The sequence below is a fragment of the Callospermophilus lateralis genome, chromosome 18 (assembly GCF_048772815.1).
Source record: "Callospermophilus lateralis isolate mCalLat2 chromosome 18, mCalLat2.hap1, whole genome shotgun sequence".
NCBI classification, from domain to species: domain Eukaryota; kingdom Metazoa; phylum Chordata; class Mammalia; order Rodentia; family Sciuridae; genus Callospermophilus; species Callospermophilus lateralis.
The window spans coordinates 16,014,613-16,033,906 of NC_135322.1; the positions used below are offsets into that span (position 1 = coordinate 16,014,613).

The 19,294-nt window shown below is 37.8% G+C and overlaps 1 protein-coding gene across 2 annotated transcripts in view; it reads right to left on the reverse strand.

The window, feature by feature from the left end:
* The window catches only part of LOC143383289 (uncharacterized), a 29,037-nt gene extending 9,996 nt beyond the window's left edge, over positions 1-19,041 (reverse strand). The window contains exon 1 of one of the 2 annotated variants that reach the window (XM_076837644.1): positions 18,741-19,041. The gene's annotated coding sequence lies outside the window, so the exon portion shown is untranslated. Of the gene's footprint in view, positions 1-18,736 lie in introns of both variants that reach the window. The other variant, XM_076837643.1, reaches the window with a different exon arrangement.
* Positions 19,042-19,294: the final 253 nt, after the last annotated feature.

Consider the following 19,294-nt stretch of genomic DNA (forward strand, 5'->3'; position numbering starts at 1 on the left):
GAAACTGTGTGGAAAAAAACAAGGAGAACGTTTTAGATGCCACAGTCATACTATAAAGAAAATCAAGAAATATTCATTGCCATGAGGAGAAGGCCAGACCCTGAATGGAAGTTTCTGTGATATAAAAAAGAGGTACTAAAAGGAGGCATATAGATATAATGGCAATTCAGCTAGTAAAACAGCTGGCTATATTTTTAACAGCTTTATTGGGGTACAATTCCAAACTACATAATTAGCCCATTTAGAGTGAACAATTCAATGGTTCTTAGTGTATTTTTATATATGTGCAACCATCCTAAGTCAATTTCAGAATATTGTCATCAATGCAAAAAGAAAACCTATACCTTTTTTAGCTATTATTCCTCCTGTTACCCACCTAAACTTAAATAATTAATTATCTAGCTTTTTTTCTCTATTGATAACCACCCCATAGCTTTTAACACAAATAGAATCAATACATGGACTCATGAGTGGTTTCTTTCTTTTCTTTTCTTTTTTTTAGAGAGAGAGAGAGAGAGAATTTTTTAATATTTATTTTTTAGTTTTCGGCAGACACAACATCTTTTTTTTTTTGTATGTGGTGCTGAGGATCAAACCCGGGCCGCACGCATGTCAGGCGAGCACGCTACCGCTTGAGCCACATCCCCAGCCCCATGAGTGGTTTCTTTGATTTATCATGTTTTCAAGGTTCATCCAAGTTGTAGCACATCTAAATATAACTTTCTACTAATAATATTCCTGCACAGATAGACCATATTGTTTACCCATTGCTTCAGTAATGGACATTTAAGCCATTTCTAACCTTTGACTATTATGAAAAATGTGGCTATGAGCTCTCATAGACAAATCACTGTGTACCTATTTTGGAATTTTCACAATGTAAATTAAGTTCTTTTGTTAAATTTATTCTAAAGTACTTTTTTTGGAGTATATTACTGGGTCAATTTCATTTGTGGATTGTTTGCTGCACATGTACAAAGACAATTAATCCTATATCCTCAAGCTTAGCTGAACTCAGTTCTATTTATTTTAAATAATATTTTTATACCTTTATTTTATTTATTTTTAAGTGATGCTGAGGATTGAACCCAGAACCTTGCATGTGCTAGGCAAGCGCTCTACCTCTGAGCCACAACCCCAGCCCCTATTTTTTTTCTCTTGTATATGTGTCTTGATTTTTTAGGATTTTCTATGTAATGTCATCTGGAAATGGAGATGATTTTTATGTGTATTCCAACCTTGATTCCTTTCTTTCTTTTTCTCGTCTACATGCTCTGGCTGAAACCTCCATAATGTTGAATAGAATTAGCAAAAGTGGATATCCTTGCCTTGTCTCCCTGATCTTAGGGGGAAAACACTAGGCTTGCAGCATTATGATATGTCATGTTCAGAAAATTCCCTTTTATTCCTAGTTTATAGAATGTTTTTATTGTGAAAGGGCATTGGCTTTTGTTAAATGACTTTTTTCTGTCTATTGAGAAGATTGTATGATTTTTTTATTATTATTATATTAATAAGATGCATTACATTAATTGATTTGAGGTTAAACCAACCTTCCATTCCTGGGATATATCTGACAATGTCATTTGTATAATTCATTTTGTTACTGGATTTGGTTTGCTAGTACATTTAAAGACTTCTGCACCCTTATTCTTAAGAGTTATACTTTGACTCATTTTGGTATTTAGGTAGTACTGGTTCCTAAAATAAGCAGGGAGCTTGACTATATTCTTCAATAACAACAGAGAAGACACTAGATGAACTCAGAGGCAGTAGCAGAAGTCCTCCTGAATCCACTTAGGTTCTGAATGGCAAATAAGAGCTGGCAATTTTAAAGGGCCAGACTACAATGAAACTGTTTTCTAAATCTGGGCAGAAAAACCTAAAAAAAAAAAAATCTATCATTGCCCAGTTCACTCTTTCAGAGAATGTATTAGTCACATTATTGCAAGATACATATTTTTTTTCATACTGGGAATTGGACTCAGAGGTATTCGACCACTAAGCCACATCCCCAGCCCTATTTTGTATTTTATGTAGACAGACTCACTTTGTTGCTTAATGCCTCACTGAATTCATGATCTTCCTGTCTCAGCCTCCTGAGCTGCTGGGATTTCAGGTGTTGCCACCTGGCTGGCTACAGGAAAATTTTTTACATTAAAAAAAAACAACAACAACAATTAAATACAATTAGAAGTACTGTTTCTAAAGATATTCAAAAGTCTGAAAATGTGTTAACATTCTCGCAAAAAACAGTAGATCAAAATTATCACCCACCAGTCCAACATGAATAAATAATAAATAATGATCTCACAGATCTAAAGCTGGACTACATAATCAAATACATAATCCCAGAAAAGGTGACAAAGCCATGGCTAGACTATAGGTGGGAGTTAGTAGAATGTGGGAGCTACCCTGCCCATGGACTAAGCATCCTTTCTCAGCCTTGAGTAATGGGGATGTTTGATCTGGCATCGCAAGCCATGCACTGTGCGAAACAAGTGGTCTCCACTTAAACTTGGCAAAGAAGTTTGCTCTAGCCCTGGACTTGGGCATTACCCCAATGGGATTGGACATCCCCCATTTGAAACCCTATCCCCTACCTTATTTGGTGAGGAACATTCCATTAAAGCTCCTTTGTGTGTCCCCCTATAAAATAGATTCCGGGTGTACACTCTTTTGCCTTCCAGGATGGAAGAGGACCCTTGAGGTCACAGAGCAGTCCCACCCTTGACCTGAGAAACTCATGTTCATGTGTTGCGTGATCTCTTTGCCATTTTCTTAGACTAATGTTGCAGCCAACTCTTTTGAACCCAGATCATCTTGTCAGCATGGGCAGCTGGCAAGAGTGAATTCAAAAATAAAAGAGAAAATAGGCAAAATATTCTTCCTTCATTCCTTTCTGCAAATAATACACTACAAAGAATACAAAGGTTGAAAAATCATAGACATATAGGTAGTGAATGGAGCAAAATCTAACAAGAAAAGGGATTTTTTAAAAAAAGCAAAATCAGAGCACATCCAATGTACAAATAAATAAGCAGACTCACTAAAGATGAAATCAAAATTAAGGTACCAAGCATAAACCTATAATCCCAGCTATTCTGAAGGCTGAGGTAGGAGAATCGTAAGTTTGAGGCCAGCCTAGGCAACTTAGTGAGATCCTGAATCAAAAAATACAAAAGTCTGGGGATGTAGTTCAGTGGTAGAGGGTTCCTGGTTTCCATCCCTAACACACACACACACACACACACACACACACACACACGCACGCACAGATTTTTTTAAAGAAGGAACAGAGAAATTAAGAGGCAATATCTAATATTCTTTTTTTAACATACTACCAATATCTACATTAACTACTACAAATAATATCATGAAAGTCAATGAAGACAAATGAATGAAGGAATTTATCACATTCATAGATGAGAGTTTCCTCTAAACATAGTAGTTGAGGATAGGTAAGATATATCATAATAAAAATAATGTTCAGGTGGCTAGGTGATACCATACAAGGCAAGGCTGGGGTATAGTTCAGTGGTAGAGTGCTTGCCTAGATGGGAGTTTGATTCCCAGGCACAGCACACACACACAAAAGACACAAAAAAGACACAAAAAAACCTGACAGCAGGATTGATTTCTTTCCTTTTTCTTTTTTCTTTTTTTTTTTTTTTAACAGGAATTGAACCCAGATATGCTTTACACTGAGCCTTATCCCTAGTCCTTTATTTCGAAACATTATCTCCTTAAGTTTCTTAGGGCCTTGCTAAGTTGCTGAGGCTAGTTTTGAACTTGGATCCTCCTGCCTCAGCCTCCCAAGTCACAGGGATGTGCCATCACACCCAGAAGGGAAAAATAATGAGATTTTTAAAAGCAGTTTCCATTCATGAGAACAGGGTAAGAACAGGGTAAGTGTATCTGCATACACAGAAATGACAAGGGACTCACATTGATTACATAAAAAACGCCTAAAAAACAACAATAAAAAGACAAACTCCTCAAAATTAGGCTAAGGATTTAGCCTGGCCTTGCCCAAAGGAAGATGTCCAAATGGCCAACAGACATCAAAATAAAGACATTCCACTTCACTAGTCATCAGGAAAACCACAATGCCTTACCATTACCCCACCATATTTTACTGTCTGACGACACCATGTATTAAGAAGAAGGTGGAGCAGCTGGAACTTGTATAAATTGTTAATGAGTCTCATAACTTTTTCAGCCATTGTGGAAAACTCAACAGTAACTGCTTATGTAGACTCACATTCTCTGACACACCAACTGCTCCCCTAATATATTACCAAACAACCATATGAAGACAAAGCAGCAAGTTCAAGAAGGCTCATAGCATCACTATTCATGATAGCCCAAAGAAACAATCCAAATGTCTGTCAAGAGTAAAATGGACACAGACAAGTGATATATTCATGTACTGAAATACTATTTAGCAATGAGGATAACCTGAAATGTTTCTACAAACAGTAATCTGGATGGTTCTCACAAATATAAAGTTGAGCAAAAGAACCAACACAACAGGGTACACATATTTCATGATTCCAGTTCAAACAGAGACAACTGATGTATGGTGGGTACATTGAGGGAACTATAGGTTGCATAGAAGCTCCAAAGGAGCTTAGGTTTCAGGTAATGTTTTTATTACTGGACCTGGGTACTTTCCCTTGTGGTCCTTCATTTAAGCCATACAGTTGTGATTGTATTGGTTGTTTGATTGCATTATCATGTACAGACTTGTCTATACACATGATAAACTCTAATAAAATTTGGGGGGGAGAAATATATATATATATATATATATATATATATATATATATATATATAGCATAAGCAGGAGTTATGATCTTAAAGATGCTAAATCTGTAGCCTCTAATTCACAAAAAAAATATATAATAAACATAATGTCTATATATCAATTAACAAAACTACACATTTCAGACTGAAGTTGTAGCTGACTGCTTTTCTCCCATGCACAGCACCCTAAGCTGGATACTCAGTGTTACAAAATCAAGCAAGCAAGCCAAAAAACAAAACAAAACAAAAAAAAACCCCAAACTTTCCTAAAGCATAAGTTACAGGTAAGTTTCGTCAGTCATACAGGATTTTAATACACATCTCAATCCATTACAAACAAGTGCAAAACTATTAAGTAATTATAGACTGAGTATATATTAGATCACGACAAGAAACATCATTAAATGCCAAATTTCAAAAATCACAACACAGCAAATTTATTGCCTAGAAGTACTTGGAAGATGGTGAATTGGAAGAAGGGTGCACTTTCCAGTCTCTCTGTGGCTTGAGATTTAAATATTGGGAGTACTGCTTCTCAGCAAGGTGGGTGATAGACAGAATTCACTGGATTTCAACAGTGGACAGTAAAATTATCATAGCAACTCAGAAATTCAGAATCATTGAACACAGAAAATGAAGTGTTAGAGATGTGCTAGCTTTGGCAACTATGTCTGTTCACTGCAGAAAAGAGGGGTAACACAGGCAGAAAAAGAAAAAAGCACTCTGAAAATATCTGGCATGAGAGCTCCTGTGGAACAGACAGGGAGGCTGATCTTAATTGACCCAAGACAGTATGCAAGCTGATTGAAAAGTACTCTGAATCTCTTGGCTGGCAAGCAGAACTGAGGTGTGAGTCATTCTGAAGACACCTCATGGCAACTCCTGGCAGCGGCAGGGGGGCAGTTCATAATAATGTTGCCAGCCTATCCCAGCAAACGTCTGCCATGGAGTCCAGAGTGTGCCCAGTATGATTGATACGGGCGCAGAAAGGACTGTGCCCAGGGGAATCCAGACTGGGATTACTGAGGGGAGAGAGGCTGGTGTTTCCTTTGCTGATAGCCACTCATTCAGAATGGGGTAAGGTCAGAAATTGGTCAGGCAGGCCATGTTTACCCTCCAGGTCTGTTCCTGGGAAGTTCACATCCATGACAGTGGATTAGGGTTTAGATCCCTCACTATGCAACTCAGAAGGTCCCTGAGACCCAGACATCCAGACATTGGCATCTTCCCAGTAACAGGGGGTGGGATCTAATCTCTGGAGTAAATACCACCCTACAAAGTTTCAAAGGATGTTCCAAACTAAATCCCAGCAGCTGGAATTTTTCATTTAGAAATCTGCATTAGCCCTGCTCTGGGAGCACACTGACACAGTCCAGAAAAAACTCCAATTGTCAGTACTCCTAGTCTGTCCCATCTTATGCTGTGAGACAAGAAGCTGAGAGCTACTACAACCAGCTTTGGTCCAGGCCACACCAGCTGGAAGTTTGGTGAGAAACACAAGTCAGATTTAATAACACCCAGTCCTTGAAATAGGGTTACAGATCCCAAAAAGAAACAGCAAGAAGGGCACAACAGCATACACAGTGAACATCTGTCCTTGTCAACAGTTTTGACCACAGCAGAAACAAGTCCTTCATTTTTCATTAAGAATTATATTCTGGGGGCTGGGATTGTGGCTCAGCGGTAGAGCACTCACCTAGCATGGTGAAACCCTGGGTTCGATCCTCAGCACCACAAATAAATAAATAAATAAATAAATAAATAGAATTTTTTAAAAAAGAATTATATTCTGGGCTGGGAGCTTAGTTGTAGAGCGCTTGCCTAGCATGTGTGAGGCACTGGGTTCAATCCTCAATAAAGGTATTGTGTCCATCTACAACTAAAAAGAAACAAAAAAGAATTATATTCCTATTTTTTCTTTTTTAAAATTCTGTGTGTGTTCTTGCTGTACTGATTGGTTTTCATATAATTTTATTTTATCATTTTTCAATTGTTTGTTATTTTGACTTTGGAATGATAGGGGTTTTTTTTGTAGTGGGTTTGTTTTGATTTGCTTTTAAGTGTTCTTACCTTTGTTTTTGTTTCTCTTGTTACTTTTTCCTTTTCTTCCCTAATAGTCAAATTGTATTGTTTCCTCTTTTTCTGTTTTAGCTATCAGCTGTTCTCTGACTTCCCCTCTGTTCACTTTTTAAATATTTCAAACTTTCTCTTGTTTTCCTATTTCATTTTCTTTTCACTTAAGGAACCATAATTTTACTATGTTTTAGAACTATTTAGTGTATATAATTCCGGCCTCCCACCCCACATGGTGTTGTTGTGTTAATACTGTGGACGGCATAGTTCACACCTGCTATTTAATGCCACATCTAGTTGTGGTTGCTTATTGTTGTGGACAATCCTAAATGCTAACCTCCACCATAACCTTTTGTTTGGCAGTTAGTTTTAGAGATATTATAGTAGACACCCAACATTTATTTTAACTGGATAACGGTTACTCTGTTACTGCTATTGCTTGCTTCCCTTTGTGCTAAGAGGGCTGGAAGTAATTGGGACATTACAAGTTCATAGGGTAGAGACCCTGCTGCTGAGCTACACCCGCATCTCAGCCAAGTGACAATGAATCTTATTCCATGTACAAACTAGCCTCATTTAAGCTCCAATAATACATTAACACATAGGATAAGGGAGACAAAAACCCCACTTAATGACCAAGCCCCCATGTAGGAAGAGCTAGAGGGGGACCTCAAGTCCCACTCCTAGACAACTACTCATACAACAAAACAGAATTCCCAAGATGATAGCTAAGAGGAACCCAGAGTACTGCAGCGGTTCTACAGCAGCAAACTGACCAAATTTGGAGGTTGAAATCAACACTCAGATTATAAGGAGCTTAGGTGCTGAAGTTAAAATATACCAAAAACACAAGACTTATTACCAAAAAAGACAAATACACATCAAAGGATGCAGGAATTCTTATCTACAGCAAGTTGAAGACCTCTGAAAACATAAGACCACAGGCAAATAAGTATGCCCCCCAAACTTTAAAATCCTCTAACAAAGGAACCTGCAGAAACGAAGTAGATGAAATTCAAAAGACACTATAAAAATTGATTATTAAAATGTTCGATGAGCTAAAAGAAGATCTAAGGAATGATTTAAGAGAGAAATGAGATGAAAACCTTCATCTTTTTTCCATATTTTTATTGGTACATTTTATAACTGTACATAATGGTGGGATTCATTGTTACATATTATATGTGTACACAATGTAAAAATATGATTTGCTGGTAGCATTCACCAGTATTTCTTCTTCCCTTCCTGCCTCTCTTCCCTTGCTTCTTACCTCTACTTACTGATCTCCCTTTGGTGTGAAAGACCATGTTGGTACAGAATTAATAAAAAGAAAACAATCAGAATTCCTGGAAATAAGACACAGTGATAAAACAAAAAATTCATTTGCAAGTATCACCAACAAACTGTACTATGTAGAAAACAGAACTTCAGACATTGAAAACAGTATATGAATTTGAACACTTGATATTGAATAAAGGAAAAAAATAAAAATCACTATTAGAATATACAAAGAACTCTGGGAAAAACATCAAGAGATAATACATGTAATTGGGATAGAAGAGAGGATAAAGATACTATTTAATGGCATTAAGAATCTTCTCTAGGGGCTGGGGATGTGGCTCAAGTGGTAGCGCACTCGCCTGGCGTGCGTGCAGCCCGGGTTTGATCCTCAGCACCACATACAAACAAGGATGTTGTGTCCGCCGAGAATTTAAAAAAAAAAAAATATATATATATATATAAAAGAATCTTCTCTAGAGTAAAATTATGGCATTTTCCAGTAAATGGTTGGAGTTGGAGAATATCATGTTAAGCAAAATAGCCAATCCCACAAAACCAAAGGCTGAATGTTTTCTCTACTATGCAGATATTAATTCACAATAAGGCAGGGGGCACTAGGGAAGAATAACATTACCTTAGATAGGCAGAGAGAAGTGATGGAATGTGGGCATAGGAAAGATAGTAGAATGAAACAAACATTATTACTGTATGTATATATGTGACTACATGATCAATATGATTCTGCAACATGTACACTCTACTATTATGTATAACTAATTAAAACAATTTAAATTTTTTTTAAAAATCTTTGTGAAACAACACATTTTTTTCCAAACTATAAAAATGAGATGGACATCTACATAGAACAAAAAAGAACTTCTCCAAGACACATCACAATCAAAATGCCTAACACAGAGAATAGGAAAAAAATATTAAAAGCTGTAAGTAAAAAACATCAGTTCACATTTAGAGGTAAATTTGTGCATCTGTAGGCATGAATTCCTCTTCCTCTGTTAAGGCTTACTTTTGACTTCTCAACTCAGACTGTAAAATAAAGGACGGCTTGGAATGAGGTATTCAAAGTTCTGAAAGAAAACAATTGCCAGCAAAGACTGCTATATCCAGCAAAGCCATCTTTCAAAAGTGAAGAAGAAATAAAAACTTTTCATGATAAAGTAAACCAAAAGAAGGTTGGGGTGTGGCTCAGTGGTATAGCACTTGCCTCACATGCATGGGACACTGGATTCAATCCTCAGCACCACTTAAATAAAATTAAAGTATCATGTCCATCTCTAAAAAATTTTTTAAAAAGAATTCAAAACCTCTAAAAGAGCACTAAAAAAAGTAGTTAAAGGTATACTACACACAGAAGAACTCAAAACATGCCCAAAGCTCCCAAATGAATGTTCTCTAGAAGAGCAATTAAATAAGTGAAGTTAAGACTGAATTAAACATAAAAGACAAACAAAATGATACAATAGAACAAACACTTATCCATAATAACACTGATTGAGATGGGCACAAGTGGCACATTCCTGTAATCCCAGTGACATGGGAAGCTGAGATAGGAGAATCACAAGTTCAAGGCCAACCTCAGCAACTTAGATTCTGCCTCAAAATAAAAAATAAAAAGGAATAGAGATGTGGTTCAGTGATAATGCACCTTTTGAGTTCCATCCCTAGTACCAAAATAACACCAACAACACTGAATGTAAATTTCTCAACTCTCTAATTAAAAGACATAGATTAAACATTCCTTATATATAAACAGATATGAAAAATTGTGCTCTATATGTATATTGTAATGCATTCCACTGTTGTTGTGTATTTTTTTAAAATTATAAAATCAATTAAAAGACATAGATAAATGGAATGGATTAAAAAACAAGATCCAACTATATGCTGTTTAGACTCATTGGCAAAAACATCCATAGGCTTAAAGTAAAAGAATGAAAAAAGAAATGTCATGCAAATACAGTTTGAAAACAAGCAGGAATACCTATTATATCTGAAAAAAAAACCCACTGATTTTTAAGCAAAAATTAATCAGAACAGACAAAGGAGGTCATTAATACTGAGAAGGAGAACAATTCAACAAGAAGATATAATGATAGTAAATATTTATGCCTCAAATGTTGGTGCACCTGATGACATGAAACACCCATTGACACTAAATTCCAGATAGAACCTGATACAGTAATACTGAGTGATTTCAACATACCCCTCTCACCAATAGACAGGTCCTCCAGACATAAAATTAATAAAGATAATTCTGACATAAATAATACTAAAATAAAATGGGCCTAGCAGACATCTATAAAATATTTCATCCAAAAACAGCTGAATTCACAATCTTCTAAGCATGGGATCTTTTCCAACATAGACCATGTTCTAGATCACAATGTAAGTCTTAGCAGATACAATAAACAAACTGATATAATGCATTTCAACAGATCATAATGGAATGAATTAGAAATCAACAACAAGAATTATAGAAACCACATAAACACACAGAGATTGAATAATGCTCTTTTAAATCAGAAATGGACCATAGAAAAATGTACAGGAAAATTTTAAAATTCCTAGAACCAAATGAGAATAGTGATACAACATGCCAAAATCTCTGGGGTACTAGAAGGCAGTTCTAAGAGGAAAGCTTACAGTAGTAAATGCCTATATTAAAAAGAAAGATTCCCAAATAATCAATCTAATGTCACATCTCAAGCCCTAAGAAAAGCAGGAAAAAACTAATTCCAAAACTAGTAGTAAGACAGAAAACAATTAAGATCTGAGTTAAAATTAATGAAATTGTCAGTGGGAGGGGAAATCAATGAAAAAAAAAGTTGGTTCTTTGAAAAAATAAAGTTTAACAGGGCTGGGGATATGGCTCAAGCAGTAGCGTGCTCGTCTGGCATGCGTGTGGCCCAGGTTCAATCCTCAGCACCACATACAAACAAACATGTTGTGTCTGCCGAAAAACTAAAAAATAAATATTAAAATTCTCTCTCTTAAAAAAAAAAAAAAAAAGATTAACAAGCCCTTAGCCAAACTAGGCTAAAGAGAGAAGAAGACCCAAATCAACAAAATTAGAGATGGAAAAGGAGATATTACCACAGATATTGCTGAAATCCAGAAGATCATAAGAAACTATTTTGAAAACTCATATTTCAATAAATTGGAAAATCTAGATATTGAGAAATTTATAAAAACTTATGATGTAACCAAAATGAACCCAAAGGATATAGAAAACCTATATAGATCTGTTAGAGTCTGTAAACAAGTCAGGATGGCGCCTGGCAAATGTTAGGGTCTGTAAACAAGTCTGGATGGCACCTGGTATTTTGCCAGGAGGAGTGGTTTGTGAGGTGGTGCCAGCGAGCCATTAAGTGTGGAGATTTCTTATTGGTTGACTGCTGTATCTAGTTTATGCTAATTAAGATAAGCTGTGTGGAATATATAAATACTGCTCCTGTCCTACAATAAATGGCTCCTACTCCTGCTGTATCAAGGTACACAAGTTGTTCGTCACCCCCCCCCCCCCACGTTAGTTTGCTGCAACCGGACTGCGGCACAGGTAAACATCAAATCAACAGGATTATAGTGGTAATAAAAAGTCTCCCAAAATGGTTGGGGCTGGGGCTCAGTGCTAGAGCACTTGCCTCACAGGTATGAGGCACTGAGTTCGATCCTCAGCACCACATAAAAAAATAAATAAAAACAAAGGTATTGTGTACAACTAAATATTTTTTTAAAGTTATTAAAAGAAAAAAACTCTTCCAACAAAATAAAGTCAAGGACCAGGAAGATTCTCACCTGAATTCTACCAGATCTTTTTTTTTTAATATTTTATTTACATTTTAGTTTTAGGCAGACACAACATCTTTGTTTCTATATGGTGCTGAGGATCGAACCCGTGCCACACCTATGCTAGGGGAGCTACTGCTTGAGCCACATCCCCAGCCCCCTACCAGATCTTTTAAGGAGAACTGATACCAATCCTCTTGAAATTGTCCCATGAAATAAAAAGTGGGTGAACAAACCCAAAGTCATTCAATGAAGCTAATAACATCCTAACAACAAAACTAGATAAAGACACAATAAAGAAAGAAAACTAAGACAGGCCTGGGTTGTGGCTCAGTGGTAGAGTGCTTGACTAGTATGTGTGAAGTACTGGGTTCAATCCTCAGCACTGCATATAAATAAAATAAAGGTTCAGTGACAACCAAAAAAAAACATTAAAAAAAAAAAAACAAGACCAATATCCCTGATGAACATAGATGCAAAAAACCTTAATAAAACATTAGCATGTCCAAAAACACATTAAGAAGGTTATATACCATGGTCAAATTGGTTTCCTTCCATGGATTCAAGGTTTAATATATGTAAATGAATACATGTAATTCATCACTTAAATAGAATTAAGAATAAAGTTATATGATTATTGAATCGATGAATAAAAAGCCTATGACAAAATCCAGCACCCATTCATATTAAAAACACTGAAGAGGGACTGGGAATATAGCTCAGTAGAGTGCTTACCTTACCTTGCATGCACAAGGCCCTGGGTTCAATCCCCAGCACCTCCAAAATAATAATAATAATAATAATAATAATAATAATAGAAGTAAAAAATAAAGAAAAAACACTGAATTTTTAAGAAAAAATACTGAAGAAACGAGGTGTAGAAGGAATGTACATAAACAGCCCAAAGGCTATATACACAGACAAACCCATAGTCAACAAACATCATTTTGAACAGAGAAAAACTGAAAGTAGGATTGGGGTTGTGGATCAGTGGTAGAGGGCTTTCCTAGCATGCATGAGGCACTAGGTTCCATCCTCAGCACCACATAAAAATAAATAAATAAAATAAAGGTATTTTGTCTATCTACAACTAAAAATAATATTTTAAAAATCCTGACAGCATTTCCTCCAAAATCAGGACCACGATGAGGATGTCTGTTCTCACCACTCCTATTCAAAATATTTCTTGAAACTTTAGCCAGAAAAACCAGGCAAGAGAAGGAAATAAAAGGGACAAAAACAAGAAAAGAAGCCAAACTACTTCTCTTTGCTGATACTATTTAGAAGACCCAAAAAATCCCAGAAGACTTCTAGAGTTAATAATCAATTTAAACACAGTTGCAAGATATAAGATCAACACCCCAAAATTAGTTTTCCCATATTCCAATAATTAGAAAGAAATAAAGAAAACTATTCCATTCACAACAGTATTTTTAAAACCTTTGGAATAAATCCAACTGAGGTTGTAAAGACCTCTAGAATGAAAATTATAAAACACTGAAGATAGAAATTGAAAAAGACTTAGAGTATGGAAAGACTACCATTCATAAACAGGCAGAATTAATATAATCAAAATGGTATTTTTCACAAAACTAGTAAAAAAAACTAGTAAAAAACTATTTTTACTAGTTTTACTAGTTTTTTTTTACTAGTTTTACTAGTTTTTTTTTTTTACTAGTTTTGTGAAAAATACCATTGGTATTTTGATAGAAATTGCACTGAATCCATAAATTGCTTTTGGTAATAATGCCATTTTGATTATATTAAAAATATAATAAGTAAAAAAAACTAGTGAAAAATTATTTTTACTAGTTTTACTATTTTTTTACTAGTTTTGTGGAAAATACCATTGGTATTTTGATAGAAATTGCATTGAATCCATAAATTGCTTTTGGTAATATGGCCATTTTTATTATATTAAAAATATAATATGGAAAAATAAAAGAGCAAGACAAACCAAAGCCATTATGACCAACAAGAGTGAGGATACAGGATCTGCGGTTGTGGCTCAATGGCAGAGCACTTGCCTAGCATGTGTGAGACACTGGGTTCGATCCTCAGCACCACATATAAATAAATAAAAAATAAAGGTACATCAACAACTAAAAAATATTTTTTAAGAAAGTGAGGATACAGGTATCACAACACCTGATCTCAAAATGTACTACATGCCTATAGTCATAAAATCAGCATGGTATTGACATAAAACCATACATGAATACCAACATAATAAACTAGAAGACATAAAGACAAATGCACATAAACATAGTCATCTGATCCTTGCCAGGTGCCAAAAGCATAAGCTGCAGAAAAAGATAGCCTGTTTCACAAATGGTACTGTAAAAATTGGATAGCCATATGTAGAAGCATGAAACTAGATTCTATCATGAAAAATCAACCCAAAGAGGATCAGAAACCTGAAACAGTGATACTCCTGGAAGAAAATATATGAACAACATTCCAACATACTGGCATAGGCACTGACTTCCTCAGACCCCTAAAGCTCAAGAAGTTATCAGTGGAATAGTATTACATTAAAAAGCTTCTGCAAAATGAAGGAAACAATTAAGAAGGTGAAGAGAGCTTACAGAATGGAGGAAAATCATTGTCAGGTAGTCATCTGATGGGATTAATAACCAGAATACATACAGAACTCAAAATACTTACCACTAAGTATACTAAATGGATAAATGGGTGATATATCTAAAGAGAACTCAACAGAAATACAAATGGCCAACAGGTATAGGAAAATATGTTCAACATCCTTAGCAATCAAGGAGATGTATATCAAAACTACACTGAGATTTCATTTCACCCTAGTCAGAATGGCAATCATCAAGAATACAAACAACAGTAATTTCAGACAGGAATGTAGGGGACAAGCTAAATTTATACATTGTTGGTGGGACTAAAATCAGTACAACCAATTTGGAAAACAGTATAGACTAGGAATAAACTGACTAGGAATGACTAGGAATAGAATCACCATATGACACAGCTTCCCCATTCAAACAGAACTTGCTCTCAGTTGGAGAATACGACACTGTAGAACAGAGTTGAGGCAAAGAACCTCACCCCCCCGCTGGTTACAGACCCTAACATTTGCCAGGCGCCATCCTGACTTGTTTACAGACACAGGTGTGGCTATATACTGGACTGGTAGTCAGTAACGGGTAAGGTCCAATTACAATGGTACCAACCTAAGATAACGGGTAAGAACCATATGTACTATTGGACAACCTAAGGCAGGCACGGTCCCTAAGCCACATGCTTGTTGTTTAAACAGAGAGGGGGAGATGTTGAGAGCCACAGCCGAAAGGGCCCCAGCAAACTTTCAGACTGCCAGCTGATGATTGGCTCACAGCGGCCCCAGCAACATCTAGCTGATTGGCTCCTCTGCGGTGATGCTCATTGGGCTGTTTCCCTGCCCTTTCAGGCCACGGAGCTGCTCATTGGGGGACTTTTTTGGCTCCGCCCACACAACCCAGCCAATCAGCCTCAAGAGCAGGAGGATTGTGGGAGGTGGGGAGGCTGGTGGTTGGGGGAGTGGCTTGTGGGAAGCCGGTGGTGGCAGTTGGGCTCTGAGGGTTTTTCCTGAGGAGCTGTTTTGTTTGGCCTGTGTGGTTCTAAAAATAAAGTTCGTTTCTTTTGACAAGTGGCTCCTGAATTGTGCCCAGCCAGACTGCGGCATTTATTTATCTAAAAAATCTAAAATCAGCATACTATAGAGATACCTACAAAGCAATGTGTATAGCAGCACAATCCACAATAGACAAGTTATGAAACCAGCCTAAGTGCCCATCAATAGATGAATGGATAAAGAAAATGTGGCCTATATAAACAATGGCATTCTACTTAGCCATAAAGAAGAGTGAAATGGGGAGTGGGGACTGGGGTTGTGGTTCAGCAGTAGAGCGCTCACCTAGCACATGCGAGGCTCTGGGTTCGATCCTTAACACCACATAAAAATAAATAAAATAAAGGTATTGTGTCCAACTACAACTAAAAAAATAAAAATTTTTTAAAAAAGTGAAATTACGTCCTTTGCTAGTAAATCAATGGAACTGGAAAATATCATGCTAAGTGACATATGTCAGACTTAGAAAGTCAAGTGTTGAATGTTTTCTCTCATGCGGAAGCTAGTGGGGAAAAAAGGAATTTTTAAAAAGTGTGGGGAATAGAAGGGAAAGCAGTGGAGAATTAGTAGGAGACCAAGTAAGGGAGAAAGGAAGGCAAAGGGGAAGAACTGGGGAAATATACTGACCAAATTATGCTATATGTATACATGAATGTATCACAGTACATTCTAATTTTATATGTAACTATAACTCACCAATTAAAAAACAGGGCTGGGGGGCTGGGGATGTGGCTCAAGCGGTAGCGTGCTCGCCTGGCATGCGTGCAGCCCGGGTTCGATCCTCAGCACCACATACAAAACAAAGATGTTGTGTCCGCTGATAACTAAAATAAATAAATATTAAAAAAAAAAAAAAAACAGGGCTGGGGCTGGTGCTCAGTAATATAGACCTCGTCTAACATGTGTGAGGCCCTAGGTTCAATCCACAGCACCACATAAAAATAAATATATAAAAGGTATTGTGCCCAACTACAATTGAAAAAGAAAAATATTTTATATTTTATGGAGAAGACCAATAGAGTATAGGAAGGGGAAAGAGAGAAGAGGATAGTACTGGAGATTGAGAAAATTATGTTACATGTATTTAGGGATATGTCAAAATGAATCCCATTATTAGATAACTCAATGTATTAAAAATAAAAATTTTATAAATTATCCTAAAATAAAAGGATTTTGTGCATGTCCTTTTCCTGAAGTCTTCAACATTATCAACAGATTGAGCTTATCTTATGTCACAGGGATCAAGACTCCCCAGTACTGAGGCTAAGATACTACATCAATGTATTAGTTATTAACTATTACTCTAACAAATTACTACAAGTGTGGTGCCTTAAAATAAAACACTACATTATAATAAAAAATGCTGTGATGGGTCTTTCTAGGATGAAATCAAGGTTCAGTGGGGAGTGTTGTGTTCCTTTCTGGAGACTCTACAAGTGAACTTATTTCCTTGTAATGGACTTTCCACCTCCAGGGGCCATCATCAACATCATGGCCCCCTTCCTCCTTCTGGCCAGCAAAATTAAATCTCCAGTAGTTACATACATCTCTCTGACCATTCTTCTGTGGTAACCATCTCCTTCTGTCCCTAAACTAACCTTGAAAGATGCATTAATTTTAAGGGCTGTAATGGCTTGGATTTGGAATGTGTCCCCAAAATGTAGCAGTGTTCAGAGCTGGTGCTTTGGAGAAGTGATTGGATCATGAGACTCTCAACTTCATCAATGGATTAACCCAGTGATGGATTCATAGCTGAATGAACTATAGGGAGATGACAGAAACTAGGAGGTGGGATCTAGTGAAAGGATGTGGGAACTGTATATTGTCCTTGGCTCCTATTTCTGTCACATTCTTTAATGCTGCCAAAAGGTAAGCAGCTTTGCTCATCCATACCTTCTCCACTATTATGTGCTGTATCCCACACAGGCCCAGAATCAATGGATCCAGATGACAGTGGACTGAAACCTCTCAACCATGAAACAAATCTTCCCTCCTTTAAGTTTTTACTCCTCAGGTATTTTGACAGTGATGAAAAGCAAGCACAAGAACACATGCAATTATATTGCAATCAATTAGACAATATAGGATAATCTCAAGGTTCTTAATCTAATCCATTCTACAAAGTTCTTTTTGCTATATGAGATAACATTCACAGCTTATACGGATTAGGAAGTGGATATATTCGGGGCCAATGATTCTTAAGGCTTCCATCCTCAGACTTCCAATGTTGGGAATACTAAAGAAACCAACCCTCACTACTCCAATATTACCTCTCCAAAACTAGAAATGGGGCAGATGGCCTAGTTGTTCTTTATGACTTTTGGACCCTTCTTCTTTCACCTTTCCCAAAATCTCTAGTTTTGAATTTCACGCCAGGAGATTATATGTTAACTAGTCACACCTGACGGTGGCTTACATGTATGAAACACAGGCTCTTTCCCTTTATTTTCTGAGATTTTGGACTTAAGGTTCACTTTGTGCTACACTTTTAGACTTTTTTACATTCTTGAAATTTTGGGGTGGTCACCCAAAGGAGCCTGGTTTACTCATGCCGGCCCATACTTCTCCCCTCTTGTGGCTCATTCCCAACAGCATACTGACAAGTTGTTCTCCCACCTTCCGCAGTTGCTGCTCCATTTCTCTGCTCTTAAATACAGAGAAACTCCTGGAATATGTTGTCTATACTGTCTCTGATTCCTCTTGCCTCCTCCTACTTTGCCCGCTCTCTTCAAACCAGTCACCTTCCAGCACAGAAAAAGCAGTCCACGCTTTCAGGAATGCCTATGTCTTTTACTAAACCGGCCGAGGCTGCTGCCACCACGTTTACACACCTGATCACTCATAAACTCAGAACCCTGTACATACAGTCACATTTAAATTGTCCATAAATGTCCCACAGTTCCTGTCACCATCGAGGGCACGGAGTCACTCCCCGATGGCTCCGGGGCGTCACTCCCACGTCTGGCTCCGGTACCAATCTGACACCCCCTGCCCAGGCTCCCTCCCGCAGTGCTCGCTCGGGCAGGCGCACACAAGCCCAATTTCCTCCAGGCGCTCTCGCTGGCAAAGCCCCTCACTCCCCAAATCCCCGGACTCCGCCGGTGTCATTCCGCTTCCGGGTGTCGGACTCACCTACCCGAACGCGAAGTCCCCTGGAATCCTGGAACGTTCCGCGCGGACTCTCGTGCGATCCGTTTGCGGTCCCTAAAGGTGCGGAGCGTGCACTGGCGGTTGCGCGGCCGCGGTGCACCCTAGGAAGTGTAGTCCCGAGAGGGCATCAGTTCACCGGCCTTGGCTTTGAATCCCTTCCCTTCTCTCGGGAAAGACCGACGCCCAGCACCGTCTAGGTGTTTGGGTGAGAGCTTCAAAGAGTTCCGGGCTTCGGTTAGAAGACTTTAACTGAGCTCTCCGTGCCACCGCTGCTCTGCAAACCTGCGCCCAGCCCCAGGAACGAGGACGATTACGCAAGGCCTCTTCGCCCTGGAAGTAGAATTGGATTTAACTGCTGGGAAACGTAGTCCAGAGCCGGGCAAGCCACAGAAACGCCTCCGGATCCGTGGGTCACTGACAAATGTGGTGTGGCTGGAAAGTCCTGGAAGACGGAGTCACCTGGCGCGGAGTCCATCCGGTCTCGGCCCCGCAGTGTGAATACCTTTCCGCACCAGCTCAGAGTCTGGCACATGATGAAGA